This window comes from Bos mutus, chromosome 6 (genome assembly GCF_027580195.1).
Source record: "Bos mutus isolate GX-2022 chromosome 6, NWIPB_WYAK_1.1, whole genome shotgun sequence".
NCBI classification, from domain to species: Eukaryota; Metazoa; Chordata; class Mammalia; order Artiodactyla; family Bovidae; genus Bos; species Bos mutus.
The window spans coordinates 54,481,118-54,492,446 of record NC_091622.1 but is presented as its reverse complement, the minus strand read 5'-3'; the positions used below and the strand labels follow the sequence as shown (position 1 = coordinate 54,492,446).

The window sequence follows — 11,329 nt, the reverse complement described above, 5'->3', positions numbered from 1 at the left end:
ATATTAAGATTTTTTGAGTCAGTAGGAGAGATCTGGGAATTCTGTAGAGAGGGATTCAAATTGCCCTCAATGTCTATATTTGTGAAATATATGTCAGTATTCTCGAGTTTGGTTATAGAATACCAAACTAAAGTGAGCCAAAATAATGGAAGCCATACTCATTTAAATAAGATGTTCTTCCCATTGGATAGTACTGCCACAGTTGGGTGGCTAAGTGCTATTAAACCAGTTCAAATTCTATAAAATTCCACTGGCTTTTACCTTCATTGTGGCAAGATGGACACAGTAATTCTAAGTATCACATCTTCATTTAAGTTATCCACAGGGTAGATTCTAGGCTTATGTTTGTGCATGTGTGCCTGTACGTGTGTGTTTGAAGAGACATGTTCCATAATCTACCCAGAACAAATTCCAACTCAGTTCTTTATAACCAGCATTTTATCACATGCTTATAAGAATCTGCCTGCAATGTGGGAGACCTAGGTTCAATCCCTTGGCTGGGAAGATCCTCTGGAGATGGGAGTAGATACCCACTCCAGTATTCTTGCCTGGAGAATCCCATGATCAGAGAAGCCTGGCAGGCTACAGTTCATGTGGTCACAAAGAGTCAGACACACTGAGTGACTTTCACTCACTCATTCATGTCTTAACTAATTGTTTGCAAGAGGGAGGAACTAGGTATGGCTTAAACCTATCAATATTTCCTCCATGAGGCTAGGCTGGAGGGCACTGCCCTCGTCTCCCCTAAAGGTCAGTTTCAACTGTATGGTGGTGAACAATCTGGGTTCATCAACATAAACCCAAGAAAGATTTTGCATATAGCTGTTAAGTAGCAAACAATGGTGTCTACCACAGAGTTTGAATGTTCTAGCCTTGTGGTACCACAAGACTGTGGCAAGACATTAATGTCTTGATAACACGATGTTCAACATCTCAGTTTCTTCATCTTTCTTATTATAATAATCAAACTCTTCCTAGAAAGTTAATCAACATTTCTGACTTCTGGAAAACAGAGACTGTCTTCAGAATCCTTTCTGAACAATAATGAAAAGTTTAAAACATAGGGTATAACATATATGGTTGCATAAATAAGAATGCTGGGTGGCTAGTGATTTTTATTCTCTTCATTCTAGAAACGTGGCCAACAAATAATAGGTATTAACTCCAACAAACATCAACCCATTATTTTCCTTTTCTTAAAGGAGTTTGATTAAAATATTTACACATTTTGCCAAATGTGCATGATTATATCTTAGCTCTAACAGCAATGTTATATAATTATTTTGATCTTATAACCACTAATAGGATAAGAGAGGTACTTAAACAAAATTAAAGTTATTGGAAAACAGATTATAAATTCACTAAACTAATAAACATTTATTAAAGTAAAAACATGTGTTTAAAACTGTGTTCAAGCAACATGCATATGTGTATATAACAGTTTAATATCTGAACCACTGCCCTGGTAGGAATGTCAAGATCTATGCTTCCTAACCTGGCTTAATCCAGGGATGTTGCAAAGGTGTTTCCCAAAGTCCAGAGATTCCTCACAGTTCTCTAAAGTTGTCCTTGCCGAGTAGAAGAAGGAATCCAGTCAAGTGGGGCTCCAGGGCCCATTCAAATGCTTCTTCTCTAAGGCAGATCAGGCTTATTCACTAGAGTGACCAGGAAGAGTTAAGGAAGAGGGAATATAGAAAAGAAGACTAGGTGAAGGGAAGGAAGAGAAGGAATTTTTCTAATTGGAGACTACTGTCTCTTGATCCATTCTTTTAGAACAAATATATAATTATTGGTCAACTTCTAATTTAGAGAGTTTTTGTAAGTCATATTACCCTAAAATAGAGCTATGTATATAGAACATTTATTGGGGGGTTCTCTTCAGAACAACACGAAAGAAGTGAGGGAATCACTGTCATCAGAGGGAAAGGATGAAGTGCAAATGCATTTGTAACAAAGATCTCAGCAGATTCCTGAGGACGCTCTGGAGTTGAAATGGTCCTTCAGAAGAGTTTTATTGAAGCAAAGAGCTGGACTTTGTTCCCCTCCTTGTCTTTAAATACAGATTGCTCCGGAGAGCTGGTCTAACATTAGATGACCTGGCTCATTATGCTGAGAGAAGGGTTTGACTAGCAACACTCCAGTCAACCAGGGGAAGGAACACCTTGGTCCTGAAGTTGGAGGGGGAGAGTACATCACCGCATTCACTACAGGATCTAGACTTTATTGGTTACATATTCAGAAAACAGAATAGTCTATCTCTCTACTTTACCTCCCCACACATGCATATTTTCATACAATGACAATTTGTCCTCTGTACTTCTGGCTAGGAGAGGGAGCTAGAAAACCCAAGGCTTACTAAGCATGTACTACAATGGTTATTGCAGAAATATGGAGGGGAGAAAAAAAGCAATTTTCAATTGCTGACTTTCAAATTGACATAGAGGAGTTTAATCTCAAGATAAAGTTTCCTTCCAAAATCCAGGACTTGTTTTTACAAAAAAAAAAAAGGGTCCTGAAAGACTCCAATATATTATCACAAAGAAAATGCATATTTTCCCATTTGCCCAGACTAGAGGAAAATGGGCTACCCTGGTTGTTCAGATAGTAAAAAACCAACCTGCAATGCAGGAGACCTGGGTTTGATCCCTGGGTTGGGAAGATCCCCTGGAGAAGGGAATAGCTACCCACTCCAGAAGATACCAATGGCTTAGAATAAGAAGGACATTGTAAAGAGAAATCAATAGATGAAAAGTTTGAGATGCTGCTGTAGAAATACATGCCACTTCTGTCACTAGATGAGCACTTTGCAGACATGAAGATGGAGAAAGAGCCTTCTGATGGGTTGTGATTCTAGAACAGAATAAATCTATGCATGACTTCCACTATAAATTCATGGTAGGCACAAGATCCTAAAATTTCTTTTTCCATGGCAAAAGAGACTAAATTTTGAGGTTTGCCATGCCTACATTGATGGGGTTCAGGTAGCCTTATGTGTGCATATTTGTGTGCTCACTCTGAATTCTTTACAATCTCATAAACTGTAGCCTGCTAGGCTCCTCCATCCATGGAATTCTCTGGGCAAGAAAACTGGAGTGGCTTGCCATTTCCTCCTTCATAGGATCTTCTCAATCCAGGGATCTAACCCATGATTCCTGCATTGGCAGGTGGATTCTTTACCACTGAGCCAACTGGGGTGCTTCCTACATGCAGCCTTATAAAATTTCTTAAACTCCTAAAAGTTTGCTTGAACACCAAACTTTACTTATGGGGTTAAATCTGACATAAATGCAATACTAAGACCAGGCTAACATAAAAAGAGCTTGAAGCTTGACAAAGTGATAACATCAGTAAATAAGTCATAGATTGTTTGGCTGGGGACGATTTGGAAAAGGCCATGCCTTAGAAATGCCAGTGTGGAGGAACGACCATGTACAATGGGGTTGAAAGTAATCCATCTCAATAGAGATGCATGTTGAATATGTTCAGATGTCTTTCCACCCAGCCACGCTACACATTAGATGAAATTCAGATGTAGGGGTTGATAAGTAGAAAGTACTGACTAACGGCAGAAAACTCAGTAAAAATGTAACTTAATCACTGAATTAAAGACATTTCTTCAAATTTTATGGATTATTTACCACTACTATACAAAATAAAATCAAGATAGAGACAAGGTTGAAATATTGAAAAATAAAGGCAATTGCATCTATTGCTGATCTGAATAAAGAGCTTGCAAATATAGTTCACATAGGTGAAAATAAAGCCAAAATTTATAGTGCAAGAAGAAAGCAGAGAGGAAATAGGAACAACTATAATACTGAGAGATACAATCATCTCAGCCTAAAATTGGAAGTAATAAGGGCTGAATGTAGCATTTTACCTCTGTGAGAAGATATTTTTCAAATTCCCAGGTTCTGAGGAATATGCCTGCTTAGGAAAGTTTAAGGTTTTCAAAGAATTAGAATTTGACCAAAGATATTACTGTGTGTCTTTTCAGTAACTGTTGGGTATTGGTTAATGCAGTCTCTGAGGATTATCTGATTGCATACGATTTTGTGGTGGCTCAGATGATAAAGAATCTTCCTGCAATGCAGGAGACCCAGGTGCATTTCTTGGGTCAGGAAGATCCCCTGGAAAAGGGAAAAGCTACCCACTACAATATCCCTGCCTGCAGAATTTGATGGACAGAGGAGCCTGGTGACTTACAGTCCATGGGGTCACAAAGAGTTGGACATGACTGAATAACACTTTCACTTTTTCACAGGGTTTTGTCCTTCTAGTTGTCTTTCTATTGATCACTCTATTTCACAACTCTTAGGTATAGAAGTTAAGTTGCAGAAAATTGATGGTATAAGTGCATAAAAATTCTGTTTACAGGAATAAAATAGACTTTTGTACTGTAGAAAATATGAGTCCAAATATTATATTTTATGGCATATATATATATATATATATATATATATGATATTAACTAGCTTTGCAGCTATTAGCAAATTTACTTTGGCATTCTTGCCTGGAAAATCCCATGGATGGAGGAGCCTGGAAGGGTGCAGTCCATGGGGTCGCTGAGGGTCAGACTGAGTGATTTCACTTTCACTCATCAGAGAAGGAAATGGCAACCCACTCCAGTGTTCTTGCCTGGAGAATCCCAGGGACGGGGTATCCTGGTGGGCTGCCGTCTATGGGGTCACACAGAGTCGGACATGACTGAAGTGACTCAGCAGCAGCACATACATGTGCATAAGTATTTTGAGTTACTTTCAACATCTTAGTGTTTTCCTCACTAATGAGCATTTAACATACATGATTGAAAAACATTCACTTTATACTTGTATAAATGTCTTGGTTTTGCAGTTTGTAAGTTATGCTTACCATTCCATGTTAAGCTGAAAAATAACTCAGATTTTTTTTTATTACTTTTATCTTTTTTATAGATTCTTGAATTAAAATCTCTAATGCTATATTTGTCACTAATACAGATTTATATCTCAGCCATGTTCTAGGCAAAACACTGTTTTTGAATTCAATGAATTTCTTAAATATATTTTCCTCAGGAATAAGCAATACTGACAAACCTGCCTCATTTGAGCTCCCTGAGTAATTCTTTGAATATTTTCAAGGACCTAATTTTATAGACAAGTTACCTGTTTTAAACAATTTCCTTCAATCCCCACCTTGACCCTTAGTGCAGAAGAGAATCTGGAACAGCTAATAACAGTTTTGCCAACACAGGCCTAAAATGTCTACTGCATCACCCTAATACAGGGTTGTCATAAAACACTGAAGGCCCAGTGAAAACTGAAATTCAGATAAACAACAACTACTTTTTTAGTATATGTAGGTTCCATGTTTTGGGACACATACTTATTTACCTATAATATAACAGTATTTATTTTAAATTAATATTCAAAAATGGCATACTGTGCTTACTTGCTAAACCTGGTAACCCTACCCAGGTAAGGGGGTAATATGTAATACATCCTGAATGGAGCTGTCTTGACGTTTTAAATCAAACAGCAAAATCTAGAGCAAGAGGAGCTCTTTTCTTTGTAATTGAATTACTACCTAAGCCACATCTATTATTTAAGCAATTTTGCACCTGAGTGTTGAACTGTGGTAGACTATACTTTAAAGTCTGAGCTAGCTAGAGTGCCTCTGGCTATGCTGCCTGTAATAAATATATGCCCCAGCAGTCCCTATCTAACTGTCTCAGTTGGGCTACAACAAAATACAATAAACTGGATATAAACAATATGAATGTATTTCTTACAATTCAGGAGGCTGAAAATCTGAGATTAGCATGGTCAGGTTCTGCTGAGAGCCCCATTCCAGATTGCAGACTGCTGATGTCTCCACAAATCCCTCAAGGTAGAAAAGAGAGCAAGTCAGCTCACTGGACCCTTCTTGGAGTCCCTAGTGGCTCAGAGGTTAAAGCATCTGCCTGGAATGCGGGAAACCTGGGTTCGATCCCTGGGTCAGGAAGATCCCCTGGAGAAGGAAAATGGCAACCCATTCCAGTACTCTTGCCTGGAGAATCCCATGGAGGGAGAAGCCTGGTAGGCTACAGTCCATGGGGTAGCAAAGAGTCGGACAGGACTGAGAGACTTCACTTTCACTTTCAATCCCATTCAAGTGGGTTCCGCCTTTGTGAGCTAATTGCCTCCCAAGGTCTCCAACTCCAAAGATCATCACAGTGTTAAGGGAGAAGGAAATGGCAACACACTCCAGTATTCTTGCCTGGAAAATTCCGTGGACAGAGGAGCCTGGTGGGGATTAGGATTTCAACATGTGCCTTTGCAAAGGATGGCAAACATAGAGTCTATTGCTCTTAGAACCTAACAGCTTGTAACTGATATGCTTTTCTGGCTTTCACGTATACTTCTTGCCTCTGCTGCCCACACACAGCCATCTCTGATGCTGCTGAGACTGCCAAAATTTGTAAATCCCAGAGGTCCTCATCTTTGCCTAAAGGTTCCCAACCTTGTCTGCACCTTGGAATCACCTCCTGAGTTTTAGGTCACTCCTTATACCTGGGCCCTACCCTTAACAATTGGGTATGATATACCCCCAGGTGACTCTAATTGCAGCCCAAATTGAGAAGTCCAGGTGATAACTGATGTTGCTAATCCTCTGTAAAACAATAAGTCAGCTATGGATAAGACCAAGGTCAATATGCTAGGTACTCTAAGGTTTAAAATTTCTTTCCGATGCCTCAATTCAATTGTAAAAATGCAATCAACCTGATTTCTACACTTTTCAAGGTGAAAATGCCTCATCATCCTATAGAAGTCTACATTTCAGAGTCAAATGGCCAACCTCATTAAAAGCTTATCCACACATATGCTTCTAAAATTTATCAGCAAAAACAATCAACTCATCTTTATTTCTCTTGCTTTAGTTTTAGGACTTTTTAGGAACCCTAATAAATATTATCCCTCTTCCCCACTCAGGTCCTGCATAATTTGAGAAATAACAAAGTATCATCTTATCTTTGACAGGTACCAAGTTAAATGACTTGACTTTACCTCTGCATCTGGTCCATGACTGCTGAGTAAGTTGGTCTAACTCTATTGTTATTAGGTCGGTACATTAGCTTCTTATATTTTTAAGACTAAATAAAAGGTCAGATTTAATTAGGGGACTGATTGATGTACATAAGAGAAAATTATATCATGACACCAGAATAGCAGTCTGAGTAAAAGGAGTTAGTTGGCCTTACTGAATTGCTAATCAATCTTTGACAGCTAAATGGATCCATTGCCATGTGAATCCTATAAATGTCAACTTAACTGGAATATTCATTTAATCTGAACTGGTCTGCCTACTTCCTTATTTGTCCTGTTAAATTTTAAGTTTCTTTAAGAAACGGGTTTATTTCTTTTAACTTTACCTCCAGGACCCAGACTAGGTTAATGACACAATAAATATCACTTAATTGTAATGCCATATAAAAAAATGGCACTATCAAGTCAGAGACAGAGGGCACCTCTGTGATCTCATACATTATAGAAAAGTTTTAAAACACAGAAATGTTAGAAGAACCTTCCCAAGAACAGTTACCATCTCACATAAATTTGAGGAGCAAAAGAATGTGTTTGCACATTTGAAAGTTATTAAGTAGTTAACGGACCTGGAGATCAACGCATATATGAAAGTGTATGGTGAGAAGGGGCTGGAGCAATCTGATGAAGTGTCTTGTAACATTCTAAGGGACTTGAAGACTTATGTGTTCCTCAAGCAACTGTTGTACAAGAGTTACGCAATTCTCTAAAGGAAAAAGAAAAGATGTTTATTTTTGTTGTATCAGTGGACTTTTAAAAATACATAATGATAAATTACATTGCCTAAACTAGATCCTGCTCTGATTGATGGTAAAAGCAACAGATCTGCAAAACTGTCCTTGATTTTTGATACCTTTATTAGGAAGCAACCTACATTTGAGAGGAAAAAAAATCCCTTCCTGTTAGAGACTTTAGGTCTTTCTTTTGCTGTCTTAATCTAGAATAATGATGATGATGATGATAAACAATGACAATTCTTATGACACTAAGACCCTATAGTTTGAGTGAAAATCTAGCTTTGCTTTTATCTGAATTAGTGATACTTCACCTCTTTGTGTCTCAAACCCTTCACCTATAAGACAAATATATCATAGTATTTATTTCATAGATGTCTGAAGAATTCTTGAGTGAATATGTGTTAAATATGTAGAGACTGCAGGAGTAAATGTTACATAAATAGTATCTGTTATTAATGATAGCAGAATTTTACAGACTTTCTACTTAAAATAAGTTTATTTTTCAAATATTTACTTACATTTCCAATAAAATAGACTTTGCATAAGTCAATATTTATATTCTTAACTTTGAATGTTACAGTCTCCAGATATTATTAGAAATTTGAATTATGATTTTTATACCCTATCTGAAAAAGTACATGATAACAGAAGCCTGGTTAGCCAAAGTCTGGAAAGGAAAAGTTCTTCATCCAGAAAAAAAAAAAAAAGCACTTTTATACATTTAGAAGCAATTTACATTCAGGAAGTATTCAGTCCTTACCAGTCCATGTCAGGTGTTATGTGCTCAGAGTATGATAAAGACTGGATTTATTTAACAATCTCTCTTGGCTTGCCATGTAGAAACGTAATGATATCAAGTGCATATCATTAGCTGAGAACAGGAACAAAAATATTCTCTCAAAAAATAATAGTAAATTCTACAAGTTTGACTTAAAGATATCAAGTCCCTGGTGCTAGAAATTTTACAAGTAATATTGATGTCATATGACATGGATAACATTTCTAAAAGTGTAAGATGGATCTTAAATATTGTTTTATCTTTGACTTACCATTCAATCAGTATAAAAGCATCACAACTACACAACTAACACAAGATTAATTATATGAGATATATAGAGAAAGATACCACATTTATGTAACTATTCTTGGAATATCAGATTTGAACTTTTTTTATTTTATTTTTTAACTTTACAGTTCAATTCCATAAAAATAAATGACCCAATCAAAAAATGGGCCAAAGAACTAAATAGACATTTCTCCAAAGAAGACATAGAGATGGCTAACAAACACATGAAAAGATGCTCAACATCACTCATTATCAGAGAAATGCAAATCAAAACTACTATGAGGTACCATTTCACACCGGTCAGAATGGCTGCGATCCAAAAGTCTACAAGCAATAAATGCTGGAGAGGACGTGGAGAAAAGGGAACCCTCTTACACTCTTGGTGGGAATGCAAACTAGTACAGCCACTATGGAGAACAGTGTGGAGATTCCTTAAAAAACTGGAAATAGAACTGCCTTATGACCCAGCAATCCCACTGCTGGGCATACACACTGAGGAAACCAGAATTGAAAGAGACACGTGTACCCCAATGTTCATCGCAGCACTGTTTATAATAGCCAGGACATGGAAGCAACCTAGATGTCCATCAGCAGATGAATGGATAAGAAAGCGGTGGTACATATACATAATGAAGTATTATTCAGCCATTAAAAAGAATACATTTGAATCAGTTCTAATGAGATGGATGAAACTGGAGCCTATTATACAGAGTGAAGTAAGCCAGAAAGAAAAACACCAATACAGTATGCTGCTGCTGCTGCTGCTGAGTCACTTCAGTCATGTCCGACTCTGTGCAACCCCATAGACGGCAGCCCACCAGGCTCCCCCGTCCCTGGGATTCTCCAGGCAAGAACACTGGAGTGGGTTGCCATTTCCCTCTCCAATGCATGAAAGTGAAAAGTTAAAGGGAAGTCGCTCAGTCATGTCTGACCCTCAGCGACCCCATGGACTGTAGCCTTCCAGGTTCCTCCATCCATGGGATTTTCCAGTCAAGAGTACTGGAGTTGGGTGCCATTGCCTTCTCCGCCAATACAGTATACTAACGCATATATATGGAATTTAGAAGGATGGTAACAATAACCCTGTATACAAGAGAGCAAAAGAGACACTGATGTATAGAACAGTCTTTTGGACTCTGTGGGAGAGGGAGAGGGTGGGATGATTTGGGAGAATGGCATTGAAACATGTATAATATCATATATGAACTGTTTTAATGTTACTTCTACCACCTTCCCTGGTGGCTCAGAGGTTAAAGTGTCTGCCTGAAATGCAGGAGACCTGGGTTCGATCCCTGGGTTGGGAAGATCCCCTGGAGAAGGAAATGGCAACCCACTCTAGTATTCTTACCTGGAGAATCCCATGGACAGAGGAGCCTGGTGTGCTACAGTCCACGGGGTCACAAAGAGTCAGACACCACTGAGCGACTTCACTTTACTTCTACAATTTTTCTTAAAGAATTAGAACATACACCTTATGGAAAAACAAATCATTAAGGATATTAACTGATTAGAATTAAAGTATTATTATGATTAAATAATTTTCTGTTTCCCTCATATTTACAACATCAATAATATTAATGAATATCTGGTCAAAGAAATGATTTGTTTTTTTAAAAGATGCAGTTTTGTTTGGAGATGCAAAAATGTGTCTAGATATGAATCACTGAAATTGTACTATAATTTACATCGATTGACTCTCTGAATTTGAAAAGGACCTAGAGAATTATTTAAATTATTCCTAGTAGTAACCTATGTAAATTGAGTGCTGTGAAGATATTAAAATTATCATTACTCTTCAATTTGTCTTATAATATTTTTGTGCTAGTATCAAATATCAGAATTAATATACTCTTTAGAACTATTTTTCTCATCAACATACTTTGTATTTAGAGAACAGAACTATATTGACTGACTTAGATATGGGCTACCATAAAATTCTTATGAGTATTTTCATTTTCATTAAATGTCACTTTGGGTCAGTGCTGATTTTGCAAAATTAATTGAGGGTAAATAACAATTCTAGAGGGTAAAACTGAAAGTATATGGATTTAAAGGAAAAGAAGAAATAGAAACAAATGGATTACTTTAAAATGTTGTTGTGCAGCGGCTCAGTCTTATCCTACTCTTTGTGACCCATGGACTGCAGCATGCCCAGCTTCCCTGACCTTCACCATCTCCCAGAGTTTGCTCAAACCCATGTCCACTGATGCCATCTGACCATCTCATCTTCTGTCATCCCTTCCCCCTTGCCTTCAATCTTTCAGGGTCTTTTCTAATGAGGAGTTAGCTCTTCACATCAGGTGGCCAAAGTATTGGAACTTCAGCTTCAGCACCAGTCCTTCTAATGAATATTCAGGATTGATTTTCCTTTACGATTGACTGGTTCTATCTCCTTGGCCACCACATCCACTATTTTAAAATAATTGCTTGCAATTCAAAACCTGGCAACAAATTCTCCTTTCAGT

General features: G+C 37.6%; 1 non-coding gene across 1 annotated transcript; it reads left to right on the top strand.

The window, feature by feature from the left end:
• Positions 1–10,096: 10,096 nt before the first annotated feature.
• TRNAF-GAA (transfer RNA phenylalanine (anticodon GAA)) lies at positions 10,097–10,168 on the top strand. The gene has a single exon. It is a non-coding gene; the product is annotated as a tRNA-Phe (tRNA).
• The last annotated feature ends 1,161 nt before the right edge of the window (positions 10,169–11,329 follow it).